The 16,392-nt window shown below is 38.7% G+C and overlaps 2 long non-coding RNA genes across 14 annotated transcripts in view; one reads left to right on the top strand and one right to left on the bottom strand.

Annotated features, from left to right (window-relative positions):
* LOC106073337 (uncharacterized) overlaps positions 1-16,392 on the top strand; it is an 84,598-nt gene that overhangs the window by 41,712 nt on the left and 26,494 nt on the right. For 2 of the 4 annotated variants that reach the window (XR_008774797.1, XR_008774798.1), the window contains 4 exons: positions 10,753-10,809; positions 11,334-11,419; positions 13,618-13,734; positions 13,853-13,933. This is a non-coding gene — a long non-coding RNA (uncharacterized LOC106073337). Of the gene's footprint in view, positions 1-10,752; positions 10,810-11,333; positions 11,420-13,617; positions 13,735-13,852; positions 13,934-14,084; positions 14,184-16,392 lie in introns of all 4 variants that reach the window. The other 2 variants (XR_008774800.1, XR_008774799.1) reach the window with 2 other exon arrangements.
* LOC106073339 (uncharacterized) overlaps positions 1-16,392 on the bottom strand; it is a 314,185-nt gene that overhangs the window by 34,476 nt on the left and 263,317 nt on the right. For all 10 annotated transcript variants that reach the window (XR_008774787.1, XR_008774790.1, XR_008774791.1 and 7 more), the window contains one exon: positions 13,572-13,692. This is a non-coding gene — a long non-coding RNA (uncharacterized LOC106073339). The remainder of the gene's footprint in view (positions 1-13,571; positions 13,693-16,392) is intronic.

Genomic DNA, 16,392 nt, shown 5'->3' on the forward strand with positions numbered 1-16,392 from the left:
ATTACTTTTTGACACGTTTTTTCTCCCAGTTCTCATTCTTGGATAAAGTTGAAATAATTTTTTATAGTCGATGATAATAAATAAATCAATCAAAAAAATTAACCAGTTTGTTAATAAATTATTTCTAATTAATTAATTTTTATATAGAAGAAAGGGTGCTAAACCCTGCGATTTTCAGAAAAAATAGTAGTAATTAGCGGTTCTTTCCCTTGCATAAGCTTTGTTTTTTAAAATCTTTTTTCTATTGCTGTTTAAATCTTCATTTCACCTCAATGAAAATATTGTACTAGAAAGAAACTTGTTTATTTTTCCTTGTTCTAATTGTATACGCAGTGCTACTTGTCTGATTGCTTGTATTTAGTGGATGTAGAAGACTTGAGCAGAAAAACAAACTAGGAACTACTGAAAAAAAGTCTCTCGAGAGATGGAAACAACTCATCCTCCCAGCCAGTAATGAGAAGAGGTCACTCTATATTTGTTAAGACTAGCCACTTCTCACTGGACCAGCCATTGCTGCTTGACATTAGCCATTAGTAAAATCGTGTTGGCGCTTACTGGCTAGATATTATCTGTCTGGCTGATAAAGTGCTTGGACACAGTGGCCACATTGCTCACTCCCCCCCCCCCTCCTCCTCCTTTTCCAAATCATCTCTTTTATTTCTACCGGCCTCCAGCATGGCAATACCTTTGTACACAATATAACAAACTCTAACACAATTCTTCTTATCAGGGGATTAATTCATGATTTTTAAAAAATTTCTTAGGCTAATGCAAGTTTTCCCCTTCCGGAAACAAGCCTTGTATTGCTTGTATCATACCAAGGTTTACTGCTAATCATGTTTTTTTTTCTTGTCAACTGTTGGCCAGTCTTTGGAAATGTGCTGGCTTCAAAGCTCTGTGTTCGACTCGGTAATACAATATTCAAATAGTTTAAACTTTGGTTTCGTGTTTCCGTCAACGGCTGGTCGACCTGGCCTTGGATGACATTTTGTTTTGAAGTAAGTCATTGGTCTATCTGGTATAAACGTCTTTAGGTGTCTGGCTACCACCGGGGGAGGAGGGGGGGAGAAATATATTCAAGGCGCTTTTCTTGGGTTCAGTGCTTTCTCAGACACGTGTATGAAATACTCCCGACTCTAATGCATGCTTATATACAGCAAACAAAATCAGACCCGGTGATAAATGTGGTACGTTCCTTGCGACACCGACAGCATTGATAAGGACGTTGGCCCATGTTACCGTGAGACCATGTACTTACTTCATACGTCTAACTGAAGGCCAGCAGCATGCTCAGACGTTAAGGCTTTCCATTTAAACTATCATTAGGACATATCCCATACAAGTCGAGAGTACAAGGGAGAGCAAGCGTTTCACCTGGTATGGCGAAACTGTTAACTTGCTGCCCAGACATTATTTTCTAATTATTTTTATTTTTTAAATCTCCACTTGAGACCTCGGTGGTGTGGTAATCTTTTTTTTTCTGGGAAGGGGGGGGGAGTAGTATATTATCGGGCACCCTAAAAATGTTGATGCGTGCACTGTAAACAGTAACGCTGTTACAATCTCTTTGTAAGCATGTCCCCAAGATTGTTCTCCTAGATATCATATCCATAGACATGCATTTGACCGTCTAAGTGTAGGCTCACCTGCTTGTAGGACTTGCCTGTAAAGTGATCTAGATTCTTTACTTTCTATCCTTAAATTATCATGACACTCTACATTTTTTATTCACCCAGAATTCAAGTTTAAAAAACAAATAGGGGTGTGCGGGTGGGAGAGAAGTTCTCAGCTTTTGCCGTTTCCTTGTTATCGGTCTAAACACCCAACTATTGTTTATCTTAACTACTACCAGTTCTAGTACTGTGTTAGTAAGAAAGGATTTGTACCAGAAACAGAAAAATAAGAGCGAATACACAAATTCCGCTTGTTATTTGGTTGCTACATCACAAACATTTAGACCTTGGGGGGAAAGAACTTCCGGTACCTAGTAGGAGACTTAAAGGTAACTGTTTTGACTAGGGAGCTGTACAAAGAGGGAAGTGATTTACCCATATCCCATTTTTTTTTTTTACTTGCCTGAGACAAAAAAAAACTAAGGTGTATAGAAAATTCGTATCCCAAAGCAACCAAAAAAAAGGGAGGGAGTACCTTAAAGAGTACTCTTCTTCCTTAAACTTTGCATTCTAATGGTGGTCGTACTACTGTTTAATTTCGGGATCATGGGCGCCTCTGAGTCCACCCAGCTCTAATGGGTACCTGACTTTAGTTGGGGAAAAGTAATGGCGGTTGGTCGTTGTGCTGGCCACATGAAACCCTCGTTATCCGTAGGCCCACAGAAAACAGATGACCTTTACATCATCTGCCCCTTAGACCACAATGTCTGAAAAGGTGACTTGACTACTGTTGGCGCACACTTGACCACCACAAACTGTGTTTGAGTAAGTCCCCTTTCAGTCAGCATTCCCCTTGCATGTTGTCTTAAAACACTTTGTGGATTGAGTCAGCACTGCATGTGCACAACGTAACAACATCAAGACTCCCCCCAAAACTATTTTTTTTTCTTCTTTTTCTTCAGTCGGGTCTGTATGTCACACACACAAAGGAAGTCGCCATCTATCCAGGCTAGAGCCAGACATGACTCTACGTGTTTGTAGCCTACCTCTCCCCCCACCTGGCTGACAGGTAATTCTAGAGCCGTGGGAACGAGGAACATATTCTCTCCCCCCCCCTTTCTTACTTTCACCTTTTTACCTACATTTCGGTGTCCCCTTCACCTTGATTGTGTGTACTGTTGCTACTTATCTGATAAGTCTATAGTGTTAGAATGTGTGGTATTATAAGTGATAGCGCCCATAGATTACAGACACCAGTGGAAGAGCCTACTTTTACGTGTGCTTCAATATTACAAAATATACACTATAAAGAGATGTGTCCCAAAAATAGACCACTCTTGGACTCCCCCCTTCCCCCAAACTGTTTGTAAGAATGGCGGAATAGCGCGGTAACTTGCGGTATTAGAAGCACGGTAACTTGCGGTATTAATAGTCCGGTAACTTGCAAACGTTTTTGATGAGATATCGGTATTAGTGGCCAGATTTTGAAAGCGGTGACTGCTTAATCAGTGACTGTCTTTCATTGGGATCTGAAAAAAAAAGGGGTATGGGTAATCTTATTAGTTGCACACACGGTTGAAAGGAACTGCACGGAAAGACTTCTACTAACAAAGAACCGCTCCTGCTAAGTACAATGAATCGACCATTGGATTTATAAAGATCAAAATGTTGCATATATAACAAATAAATAAAAGTACACCAGCACGAATTAATTTTTAACATGCACATTTATCTAGTAGCCTCGCATGAATCTTGAAGGTCAAAGGTCTAGTATCACGGGGTTCAAAATTACAGGAAGCCTACGTGATTGATTCTAAACAAAATATCCAAGCTGGCCTTTTAGTCTAAGAGATGGTTGGATACTTTGATGTTTTGCTGACTACAGGCCAATTCTTGCAGCTAGTTGTCACGGGCGACTGCAGTTGCAGCATTATTGAAGATAGTGATGACTTGGTTCACAAGGGTAAAAGGTGAGCAGAGTTGTGGGGGCGGCGGGGAGGTAAAAAAAAAACGTGATGCTGAGGAGCAGTCCAAAGCGTGGGAACTGGTTCAACAGAAGACAGTGCCAGGAGCCAGTCTTAGGTAGCTCACACATTTGATGGCCTAACTAAATCATTGACTCATACATCTTTCCTGTTTTACCTGGAGTGCTAGTGGGGGGGGGGGGGGAGGTGGCAGACAGGCATGAAACGAGAGATAGCCCCTTTCTCACCATTTCCCGTTGCTCGGCCTACTTCTGCGACTGAAGGAATAAGCAACAAAAAAATGTTTTGATGTTAGGCTATGAGAGGCTTTTCTTATTGAGGACTGTGTACAAAGAAAACAATTTCAAACTGCCCACACACTTTGGTTTCCAACGTTTGTAGAGACTCTCACTCGCGATTCTCTCTCCCTCTTCCAGCAAACCTTGTACTTACTATAAAGTAGAGATTCACTTCAGTAATCTGCTTCAGGTGAAATGACTTCCAGCAAACCTTGTACTTACTATAAAGTATAGATTCACTTCTGTAATCTGCTTCAGGTGAAATGACTCCGGGCATGTGAATGCCAATAGCCGCTGCTTTGAATGCACTGCAAAGTGCTCGGTATGCATAATATAGAACTCATTCCTTATCATCGTAGCATCTGGCAGCCTTTGTGTTGCCTCTCCCAGCGCTACAGATATAAACCTAGTAGGCCCACACGTGTATATTACAGCTACATTTACTTGAGGCTTCTTTGGAAATTGGATTTCCTTCATGTCCACATCACCCACAAACATTGCAACATATTGTCGCTTTTCATCAAAGTGGGCGGGTGTCTTGTCGGACTCAAATAAGTCTGGTCCATTATTTCCTTGGATTTGCTAGATATGTTCTCAGAAATGTGAGAACAGCCTGTTGCTACTTTACAAACAAAGAAACGTGGTTTTTGTTTCGAAGAATGATTGGTTACAAAAAAAAAGGCATTCTATTTGGCTTCATTATTGTCAGGTGAATTACCTGGCATGTTTGTCGGCTTTCTTCACCCAAATCGCCACCTACATTCCACACGATCCCAGCATACCTGGCTATTTTCTCTGCTGCAGTTAGATTTTACTAAGAAATGCAGCCAATATGTATTTTTGTACATAGATCTAATTATTATTATTACCGGTATTATTATTTGTCTTGCGTTCTAAAGTGAATAAACATAGTTATACCATAGTTTTTTTTTTCCCCATTGGTCTAGACACGCTGGAATTTGTTAAACAATCTAACGACTGTATCTAAAAATATAATGAACAAAAAATTTAGCGTGGGCTGTGTATCTTTACATTCTGTCAGTCACTTAATATTTATGTTTTAATCTATTTATTGAAAAATGAACTATCTGCTACTTTGTTGTAGATCTAAGCACATTGTTAGCTGTAGGGAGACTGCATTCATTTTAAGCTAAATCGGATACCGGTACATGAAATAAACATTGGGATTTAACTAGAACACGACCGTAGCTTATCTAAGTGCGTTACAATCTAGATGCAATTACTATATTAAAAAGACAGAAAGAGAGATTTAGCTGATTGATTTCTGATGATCTGGGCTGTATGATGTCCACTTGATGAAGTGCTCTGTGGTCTGGTACCACGTTACCTGAAATCCATTTAAGTGGCACTGACCGTTGCCAAGGGGGGAGTATAGGAGGGGAGAGACGGAGTCTAAGAAAGCCCGCAATCTAATTTGACCAGGGTAAAATGATGCCGTAGCTACAAAAGATCAGGCGAATGGGGAATTGTAGACGTCTGGGAAGTCGAGAGTTTGAGTACCGATGCTAGACTATTGTCTCTGAACCCACACATAATGCTGTGCTCTGGACTAGTTCAGCCAACTGGACCGGACTTAACAACTTAGGCCTACCAGAAATAAATTCTGGTCTATCTTAATTGGTTTTTAATTTCAAGTTAGTTAGATACAAGAAGCGAGTGTTCTCAAAGACAGGCCATGAATCAACAGGACAAAATGTTAAAAATACAATTTCCAGTCATATATATATATATATATTTTGTGAACACAGCTGGAATTGCGAACAACAAAAAAGACGCAAAGATGCGAAGATCTACTTTACAATGGAGGCCGTCCATGAACACCTCAGCTGCGCTGGAGAATACTCCTATTTGTAGCTTATCTAGTCGCTGCGTAGCCATTAAAAATTCAGTCTGGGTTTTTTTTTGTCTCTCCTCATATCATTGTTTATAGGTCTAGAGTCTAGACACAAAGATATAGAAGAAACGTGATTCAATAGTTGATCAGTGACTAAAGTGGAACACGACACCTAGCAGTGAGATTGTGTAACCACGTGTGGCTAGGGCCGGCTTTACAGCCATGCAGACAGTGCAGCAACAAGGAGCTGATCCCTGGCCTCCAAAATACAACATACAACAAATTTTTGACATACAAACTAGGAAGGGGAACCGTGTAAAGAAGGAAACTATTAAACGTGCAAGTATTGTAGTATTTTATTACTGTTGCCTTTGTGAAGATCATTCAGGTCTTTGAAAGAGGGTCTACAAAAAGACTGCACTGGGTCTCAGTCCGGCACTGCGTGGAGTAGCAGTTAGAAAATGTCTCCATCACTAGGCCAGTCAGGTCAGTGGGTGGCAATTAAATTTAAGGTAAAGAATGATGGAATGGACAGAGAAACTCCTGACGGTCATCTTTTGTTTGAAGTAGACGAGGACAGATTAGCGCTATTGTTTGGCTGGTCACTACAAGACTGACCACGGTCTGGACAGCCAGTCATTCAGAATAGTGGAGGGAAGGGGAGAAAAAAAAAGCGGAAGAGTAATCGATTGCTTTGCTTAGCCTTTTACATCTACTGTGTAGTGTGTGTGGGGGTACGTAAAGGGTGTGCGTGAGTGATATTGTTCTTGTCTAAGTATGGGCTGGGTTACTAGCAATAGCGATTGATCCACTCTAGCACTAGAACTGACTTTTAAAGTCTACGTCTTGTGTTATACTAATCTTGCAGGGGTTAACAAAAAATGAACTATATTGTTCTAACTGAAACTTTAACTTGGACGAAAGTCGACCACTAAATGAGCTACTCTACTCTATAAAGTTGTATCTTCAAGGCCAGTGTAAGGGAACAAAATGTTCCTCTAAATGAACTGCACCGACCTTTTGGGAGATCTTGTACTTTCCTATTTTCACATGGTCTGGAGAACGAATCAATAGCACAGCCTGGACTTCTTGGCTGACCAGTGTGTTTTTTGACGCCTACAACTTTAAGACAAATGAACACATCAATCCCCAAACCAAGAGATGAACGATTTTTGTATCTCTACATGGGGGGCGGGGTGGCTGAGTGGTTAAGTGCTTGGCTTCCGAACCTGGGGTCCTGGGTTCGACTCTCGGCGAAGACTGGGATTTTTGAATTTCGGGATTTTTAGGGCGCCACTGAGTCCACCCAACTCTAATGGGTAGTTTATTTAAAAAAGTAAGGCGGTTGCTCGTTGTGCTGGCCACATGGCACTCTGCTCTTTAAACGTTGGCCAAAAGAAACATGATTTTAACATCATCTACCTCATAGATCGCAAGGGCTGATCAAATGTTTGTTTTTTTGTTTCTTTTAGTGTCAACTGCACTGCACACCTTTTTTCATTTCATAAAATGTTCTCGGGCGTGTTTATGTAGGCTTTGCATAACTTTGAGGCGCGGTGGCTGAGCGGTAAAGCGCTTGGCTACCGAACCGGGGTCCGGGGTTCGAATCCTGGTGAAGACTGGGATTTTTTAACTTCAGGATCTTCGGGCGCCTCTGAGTCCACCTAGCTCTAATGAGTACCTAACGTTAGTTGGCGAAAAGTAAAGGCGGTTGGTCGTTGTGCTGGCCACATGACGCCCTCGTAAACCGTAGGCCACAGAAACAGATGACCTTTACATCATCTGCCCTATAGACCACAAGGTTTGAAAGGGGAACTTTACTTGCATAACTTTAGAAATAAAGAGCCTTTACAAGACTAGTTTGGCACTAGAAATAACCTTTACACGTCTCGGGTTACTTTGGTATTAGAAATAACCTTTATAAGATAAGTGTAGCATTATATTAACCTTTACAAGTCTCGGGTAACTTTAGCAAATGAAATAACCGCTGCAAGTCAAATTTGACAAAAGAATCAATCTGTACAGGTCTTAGTTAACATTGACATTGTAAATAACCTTTACAAGTCATCTTTGGCATTTAAAATAATGTTTAGAAATTTTGGGTAACATTGGCTTTAGAAATAGCCTTTGCAACGATACTTGGTAAACGTTGGCTTTAGAAATAACCTTTGCAAGACTCGGTCAACTTTTTAAGTTCTCCACTGTTGGCTGTGATGGGTTAGTTCTAAACATTGTGATGGATAAGAAAGACACTATGTAGACCTGTTTAGTCATTGAAGTCAAACAAGAACATGAAATATATCTATGGAGACATCATTGTGTAAACTTCAATTTTCTATAACAATAATGCTGCTTCGGAATAGTAAGTTACCAAGCGGAACAAAGTGTTCTCTGTGTGTGTGTGTTTGTGATCAGCAATGTGTATGTAAAGAGAGAAAAAAACAACACATTTGGACTTTGTGGTCAAAGTGTTTGAATCTCTCTGTCTGGCTTTGGACTTGGTGATTCGATTAAACAAAAGTCGCTGTATTGTCTAGGGGACAATAGAATTGAGAACAAAATTTAGTAACTCAGTAACCACGGGCTGCCCCACCTCCCTCCTGCGCCATCTTGCTGGATTATTAGAGGAGTTGACAAGCAATCATGGGAGGTACCCCACTGTCTGGGGACACTTGTTGTCTAGACTAGTCGATAATGTCTTGTCCAAACTGGACTTTCCTTACCATCTACATATTCAAACCAGTTTTGACTGGATTCGGAGCCTACAAGACGAAAGACTTTGTGTTGGAACCAGGAAGTAAAGTACATAGAGTTACTGGCAACACGGCTATGGGTGAGTATCGGTAATTTCCCCTACCCTCTGACCCCCCAAAGCGTTCAATGCTATAATTAAGGAGCGTAGTAAGCTATCAGGGGGGGCTGGGCTCAAGAATATATTTCAGGTGAAGTGTGACAAAAAAAGCAAAAGTGGTAATTCAATATGAATCAATGCATTTACATAAGACAGACATTCCAGGGTTGTAGGTAGGCAACTATCTTTTATGCCAAAAATTTACTGATAATTTCAAAATAGATGCCAAGTAAGAATTGGATGTATTTAAACGTTCAAAGTTGGGTTTTTTTTTTTCACTGGTTCCTGTTGGTAACATCATGGTTGGTACTCCATCGCCTTATTCAGATTGATACCCAAAAACAAATACATCAATAACGGACATTGTATAGTCGAAAATGTCGCCTCAAGTTAAATGAAATTGTACAGATTTGTTGGCTTTCAAAGCGTGTCGTCTAGGTTACAACCAGGTCACTTAGATCTTGTATAGCTATTCAATGTAGTTTAGTCTAACAAGAATTTAGTTTGTCACCTCCCCCCCCCCCCCCCCCCCCCCCCCGTGTATAGATGTCCATAGCAACTAGTGCATTGGTACTGCACTAATCCCCACCCACACACGTGTGCATAACATTAACACGGGGATGGGGGGGGGGGGAGACGGGGGGGGGGGCGAAGAAGTGATCTATAAATTATAAGGAGTCTAGCGTAGAGTGCAGTGGAAGCATATATAAGTGCTGACCCGGTCTGGGACTTGTTGACACTAATTACCTGAAATCAGTAGGGGGGCTGGACAAAGCTTAATCTGGTGCAGTGTCAGGGCGAGCTTATCGGCAGACAGTCTCTAATCACAAGTGCTTTACACCGAGCTACTTACACCGGCATGAAGCTTTTATCTCATTCGCCTTCCCTCCCCGCGCTTGTTGTGGCCCATTGTACCAACATAGAAAGGGAAGATACGGGCATTTATTTTACTGATGCATTGCTGTTTACTCAGGCCTAAGGAAAACATACAACTAGCAGACAAATAGTGTATATTATTTTCATTCTAATTAGGGTCTACTTCCCTCCGCCCTATGCATCCCAAATCTCTCGTATATTTAAGAAGTACAGGGGGGGGGGGGAGGGGTGAGCGTAGGAACACTGCCATCCATTGCACTGTTTATGAAGACAACAAAATTTGGTTTAGAGATTTCACGTGTGCCTCAATACGGAGATAGGGAAGGCTAGACCGCAGAGAAATGACGCGATAGGCCCCTGGTCTTTTTGTTTCTTTAATCAACATGGGAGGGCAGACATGTTTGGAATGAAACTCTTTCCAGCCATTAGGTCCAACGTTGCAATGTGCAGAACATTTCTTTAGGATTCTGTCCCGTGCCCGGTTACTGTGGCTAGTGCCTCCGTGAAATAGGACTTAACAATAGTTCCAAGTAGTAGTACAGTAAGTCGTGTTGTGTTCATGCTATCTACCTGGTCTGCTGTTTAGATCTTGACTAGTCTGGGACTTTTCCTGGTCTTTTCTAGCTCTATGAAACTAAAGAGAACCCAAGCCTGTACACATTTCTTGTGTGCATTTAAAAAAAAATCGTGTATGAGTCTATTAGAGAGAAGTAGAATCTAATGCTTATTTTCCGAACACTTCACTTCGTATGGCATCATGTGACCAGTCATGTGACCCGTAGTCCTTCACATTACAAACGTGGAATCATTGCAGACAATCTTTTACTTCTGCAGGGCCCCAGTTTATCTTTGTCCTCTTGTCATGTTCGTTTTATTTCAGTCATTGTGTAAACACATCCTACTGTTCGCGTAGATTTGGAAACATTTTCAAAGTTGTCTTGTAATCCAGTAATATTTGGGTTATCAAGTGGAAAACAGTCCATTCATTAGCAACTAGTCTACCTCTTGACTGTCTAAACATGACAAAAGTTATGTGGCATAAGATTTTCTCTAGACAAGTGACTTTGGTTACATGCACTCATTTAGTGCAAGTCTTCAATCTCATCTTTCTATATCTATCTTCCATTGGTATTCATTATTTACTTGTGTGCTGGTTTAGGATAAAAGATTGCCTTATTTACCACTGTGTGTGTTTACTGTTTGTAGTCAAAGTACATTTTATATCAGCTTTACACTGAAGCTTGTCTGACCTCATCACTCAACAATAAACTAATGAAATGTTTGATTTATATAGGCTAGGACTAAAAGTGTGGACAGAAGTTGAAGACATGCCAGGTTGGACTGTTGTTATGTAAGTATTATAAATGAGAAAATCCTAAGTCTAGACATTGTACATTTGTAAACCACTATTTAGTGTTTAAGACTCCTGTGTGTCCAGATTGCCCATCTTGAGTAAGTACTAACATTTTTCTAAAGGACATTGCTGTGTGTCCAGATTCAGCATCTTGAGTAAGTACAAATATTTTTCTAGAGGACATTGCTGCGTGTCCAGATTCAGCATCTTGAGTAAGTACAAATATTTTTCTAGAGGACATTGCTGCGTGTCCAGATTCAGCATCTTGAGTAAGTACAAATATTTTTCTAGAGGACATTGCTGCGTGTCCAGATTCAGCATCTTGAGTAAGTACAAATATTTTTCTAGAGGACATTGCTGTGTGGGATAATGAGGTTTATAACAGAGATAATGGGGACTCAAGGATTCTTAATAAATGTTCCCTCTACTAATCATAGAATAAACCCTAAGACTCATAGATCTATAAAGAAAACATTGTAATTTTCAAATTCAATTTTCCAAATATTTTTTTTCCCCCCTAGATTACATGATGAAAGGATTGCTAGCATCTCTGATGATTCAAGCTATCTCTGATGAGCGCTCTTACTAGAGGATTCAGCCAAGAAAGGTTAGACTGTCCAACATTAAGAGGTGTTCATTTCTTGGTAGTGGCCTGAGAGATGTATTGACAAGTATGTAGACTATGTTGCTAGCAGTAAAGTGGGGGACTGTATCATGTACAGCACTCACAGTGTGTTGGGATCAGGACTCACAAAAATCAATGTGAACCAGATCTGTTTACAGACAAGCAATGAGATAGTCCAACACATACATTCTCTCCCCCTCTCTCTCTTTTCCCTCCTTTCTCTATATCTCCCAGTACACATTTTTTTCCCTCATCTGTTTCTGTTTCAGCACTGCTATCACCACAAGGCTCTATTTCTTTAAGTGACCACTTTTTTAGTCTACCTTATGTGGCTTATCAAACTACCATCCTCTCCCTTTACTTTTTTCTGTACTTTTGTTTTCAGCTTTTATGTTTGGGTTGTTGATTGCTCCCATTGGGATACTGTACACTAATGGGGTACTCTTCCCTTGCCTTTTAATGGCTGTACCATTGTATTTCCATTTTTTTTTTCTTTTCTATCGGGAAATAAACAACTAGTGCATGTTCTTTTGATAATTTTATTGTAAAGCTGCTGATACTTCACAGTCCTTAAAGTGTAGTTTCTATTTAATGTCTAGCCAGTGTGTAGTGCCATGGTCTGCGCGATCCATGTGTAGACAGTACAGTAAGTAATCCTGCAAATAGTTTCAAGTTTCTTCTGACTTAATGACAGAAGTGTATGGAAACTTATACACCTGGTCCTTAACAATGCTTAAGGCTTTTGCTTCCTCAAACATTATAAGTTTTGAGATTGTGTTGTTAAATGATAGCATGAGAGTCACTCCATTCACCAAGTAAATTGTAGAGGTTACAGGGGGGAAGAAGGTTTTGTTTGCTTAAAAAAAAAAACTCATCTGGGTAAGAGATTGGGAGGTTGTGGTGTTACTGTCTGGGGCTCTATTATTTTAGTCCCAATTCAGAGTTGTGTCACATACCCTAGAGGCCCCCCCCTCCCCCAATGTTGCCTTTCCCTAACCTACAGACAGGAGAGGGGTGTCATGTCAGACAGTGTTGAACTAGATCAGACTTTGGTACAGATCCAACACACAGGTCACAGGTACACATCCAACACACAGGTCAAAGACTAGACTTAACATCACTATTGCTGATTTAGTCTAAAAATACCCAACTTGGATTAATATTGGAAAGACAATACATATTGTCACTGTGTTATGTGAATACATTATTCTTAGGTCCTAGATATTTTCTGATTTATGTATTTCAATTTCCCCCCTTTTTTCTCTTTCCTCCGTGACATTAATTATATATATAAATTAAATTGGTTTACGGGATGCCTGTCATCCTCCGCCATGCAGGCATTGCCCTTATGTGTCAAAATGTCTGGCTTTAACTATTTACATATTATCCAGTAATGGGAATGAAACCATCACATCCTTCTGTTTGAAACACACAAACTTACTTCTAAAGGATATATTGTGAAACACCCTAAGTTATTGATATGAACAATGTACAACTGTGTGACTATTGCTGCAACTTGCAGGACAGAAAGATGATATAATGAACAGTGGTGTCTTAGTGGACAAAGAAAGAAGGAGGTTTTGCATTGACTCATTGAGTTTCTAGTTTTCTTAAAAAGTGGAATCTGTTTGTATCTTTGAGCCATTGATAATAATTTTAAAAGGTTGCATAGTCTTAGAATATAGTACTTAATATGGTTGTTTTATAGCCTTTGATTAACTGACATGTTTCATCAATTAAAATCCAAGCCTCAAAGTTTTTTTCCCCTCCTTTGTATCGCTTTGCCATCTGGCAACCTAAGATTGAGATATGCTTTTGATTGGACTCATTAGTGATAATAGTTAAATGTGTAATACTTTTTAGAATGTTTGTTTGAATGCATAAACAGGATTTTTTCACAGTCAGATATTATATCTAGATTGTTTCTATTGACAGTGTCGGAAATCACTAGATTAAAATACTTAGGCATATGCTTTTTTTTCTTCTTTTACCAGCATTAAAAAATTAGGTTTAACATAATAAACTATTCTTGTACTAATAATTTTGCTGACTTAGTTAAAAAAAAGAAAGGGACATTCAGGCAGGGGAGATGATTCATTTAAATTTTAAGTTAACTTAAACTGTTTAGGCTTACCTCTCCATGAGAAAGAAAACATTTATTATCTCCCTTATGTTCCCAGTGCTAATCTGATGTGAGCCCAGAGGCAAGTTTGCTATGGTCAAGTGATATGTCTGGCGTAAGCTGTAAAGTGCCTCTGCAAACAAGAAAAACACAGAGAGATGAATACATGTATTAAGTATCAATCTAATAGTTTCATTGTTTTCTCTCATTATGTTACACGCATAATTTAAAAAAAAAAAAGATGTCAAAAAAAGAAAGCATTATAGCTAATTAATTATTTCTTTACATTTCAGTCAAACTCTTGAAGTCACCAGAGTATTTCGAGTCTTGACAAAACTATTACTACTGAAGCAACAAAAACAACAACAAAAAATGTACGTAAATTGCATGTTTTTTTTTTTTTTAACTCTTTCCATCTGACCCTCTCCTCTTTTGTAATTCAGCAACAAGAAATACAGTTTAGAATCATGTAATAAAATCATATATTCAAAACAAAGTCGACCAAAAACTATTCTGTGTTTACAGTGAATGGTGTGGTTGAATGGTGTGGTTGATGAGGAAGTTAAACCAATTTATTGTGGTTTAGTGGGAAGTTGTGGCTCTAGCTAGTAACTAACATTAAAGGTTATGTACTTCTAAGATTATGTTCTAGAACTTGTTTTTGTAAATGTACCTAGCAGTTGTAATTTGACATGTAGAATGTTGAAATACTTATGTTGCATAGGAAGTTCGCTATTAAATCTGATTGATTGCTAAAGAACAGTGGTGTCTGTTGGTCACATCATATCAGTTATTTAAAATTTTTTTTAATTGTCAGTTTAACTAGCGGATGACAAAAGCTTTAATTTCATTTCTGTAGTGTCCACAAGTTTATTTTTTGTTCCGCCATGGTTACGGGAAATTGTGCCGTCAATAAAACACAACTTTGCTAATTTGTCACTGTCCTTCTCTAACAGTTTGATATTGGCTCATTACTAATTATCAATAATTTATTTTTCTACTTATACAACTATTGTCCAGTTATTAAATAATATTTACAACGAAAATGAGAAGCTCTCTTTTTTTTTTTTAATTGTTAGCTGTATGTCTATGACTAAATTGGATTTAAGCAAGCACTTTTTATTCCTTAAGTGCTAGACAGAAAAATGAGAAATTAAATACCAATTCACAAACACCAACATAGGGATAGTATATTCCAAAAGTATCCCATTACAAAGACGCCTTTGTACATTCTCAGTTCTTAGTTTGAAATGAATAAACATGGTTAACGACAACAAACAATTAACATTCAAAGAGTTAATATACAACTGTTGATAGGTTTTAGCGTTGCTTTGTACCTACAAGAAGATAGTCCATTTTAGCCTAGTAGGCATATATAGTTAATACATATATATTTAATACAGAAACTGGAATAAAAAAAAAATTCAAAAACTTTTTTTAAAACAAAATAAACTTGACTTATAAGCAAAATGTTTCCTTTTACATTTTAATTATTTTTAAACTATTTATTATAATTATACATGTTAAAAAAAAATAATATATTTAAATCAAGGACATGTCAATATTAGTCAGTTATAAATTCATAACTAGTAATTGTGATTTAATTGCTTTAACTTAGCAACATATACAGTATATAGTTTTACAAACACAGCTTGGCTAAGTTATTTGTGTTCAAATATGTCTTATAAATAGTAGTTTAGAAGAATCCTTTAAGACTAGCCTTAGACCGGAAGAAAAAAAAATGTTAAAAAATGTGTAGTGATTCATCTTATCTAATATAATACTTACAGCAATAATTAAATCCATATGATAAAAAGAAACCTATGAAAAGTCTAACCGGGTCACATGTTGTAAGTCTAACTAGGCCGCTGTTTAAAATAGTTGTTGTTCCTTAAACACAGCATATGACATGATTTCAGTGGCGCTTTAGTGTTTCCAGACGCCACATAGAACACATGCCTCATAGTGAAATTCAAAATCGGGTCGCGGTTGCGTGTGTAATGAAACTCATGCCTGATGAGAAATAGGCACAATTTAAGGCTAAACATAACTCTTTTGTTAAAGAAAATCAGGCCATGATGCCTTGGGGCTGTGAGCATAAATTTCACACACGCGCGCGCCAACGCACACATACTAAAGCCCCCAGTGCGTAATGCGTAACCCAAGAACACACATCCTCCCTAGACATGCAAGCTGAACAGCAGCGGGCAGGCCACTAGAGAAACACACCTGCGCATGCGTCAAATGCTGTGCCACCAATGGCAGTAATCTGCACAGCTTGTCTAGCCAATCCATGACCCGCTTACGTCAGTGTACATAATCATGGCGCAAATTTTGAACAGGCTTATGCTTAGTCAGCCCACCACTTCTGGTGTGGTAGTAGTTTTTTTTTCTTCAATTTCCTTCTTTAAAACAACCTGTCTGTATTATGATTATCTAGTGGTCAGGATTGATACTTGACTAATATACAAATACACACAACTCAGAAACTTAGTAGATTAATTTCTTTGTAAAAAAAATATTTTTTTAAAATTTTTCAAACTTGTATTACATCATGAAAGGATTAGTTTGTGTGTGTGTGAGTGCTGAAAAGTTTGCTATCTTCTTATCTCTCTCTTACATTTTTGTTCCACATATCTAGGCTTCAATTTAGAAACATTTTGAATCTCAGACATGTGGAGAAGTAGAAGGACCTAGTCACTGGGAGGGGAAAAACTAGGCTATGGTCCTGTCTTTCTCTCTAGTTTCAAGGACAGGGCTTAGTCTGAGTGTGTGTGTGTGTACTGAAGCATACACTTTTTTTTTTTAGTTAACATTGGCCCACCGCTTCACC

This window comes from Biomphalaria glabrata, chromosome 14, assembly GCF_947242115.1.
Source record: "Biomphalaria glabrata chromosome 14, xgBioGlab47.1, whole genome shotgun sequence".
In the NCBI taxonomy this organism is placed as follows: Eukaryota; Metazoa; Mollusca; class Gastropoda; family Planorbidae; genus Biomphalaria; species Biomphalaria glabrata.